Source organism: Austrofundulus limnaeus, unplaced genomic scaffold (genome assembly GCF_001266775.1).
Source record: "Austrofundulus limnaeus strain Quisiro unplaced genomic scaffold, Austrofundulus_limnaeus-1.0 Scaffold481, whole genome shotgun sequence".
In the NCBI taxonomy this organism is placed as follows: domain Eukaryota; kingdom Metazoa; phylum Chordata; class Actinopteri; order Cyprinodontiformes; family Rivulidae; genus Austrofundulus; species Austrofundulus limnaeus.
Genome location: NW_013952883.1, coordinates 121,347 through 122,067, shown reverse-complemented (window position 1 = coordinate 122,067; position 721 = coordinate 121,347).

Below are 721 nucleotides of genomic sequence, written 5' to 3'. Positions count from 1 at the left end.
ACCGACATCTGGTGAAAATTTCATGTCATTAGCACCTCTAGTAATATATTTACTGAGAAAAATGTTGACGTGTTCAATACTTATTTTACCCGCTGTATATGGCGTGGTATAATGGCCAAAATTAAGACTATTGCACAACCAGCAGTTGCTACATCCTTGTAGCAGCAATACTACTGAGCCCGCGAGGGGACATGGGGGATTTTTTTTCTTTTTGCGTTCCCTCGCAAAAGTCGTTAAACACTGTTGTGCCTGCCGATTTATTAACAAACTCACATGTTCACCATTAGCGAGTTAGCCTACTGCTTTAATTCAGCTTTAGAATGAATATATCACACAGCCAAGCATGGAAGTATGTCATATTCTGATATTTTAACACAGTGCAAACACGCAACATCAATGTCAATTTCACGAACTTGTGGCGACACATCCTSTTTTGGTAACTGGATATTTCAAAATAAAAGTCTGATTTAATTCAGTTCATATACAAATCAAACTTTTGCATGGGAACGCTAAACCTTATTACAAGGTAACGCAAAAGTCCCCCCATGTCCCCTCGTGGGCTCTGTAAAATACAACCCAGTGGTTCATGAGATATTTTGCTAAGAGAGAGAAATGAACAGACACTTAAAATTGCCCGCCTCTCGTGGCTACAGACAATAAAGATATCTTTTAAAAGAAGACGCGATTAAAGTGATCCATTCCTGACACAAGCTGAGGTCTA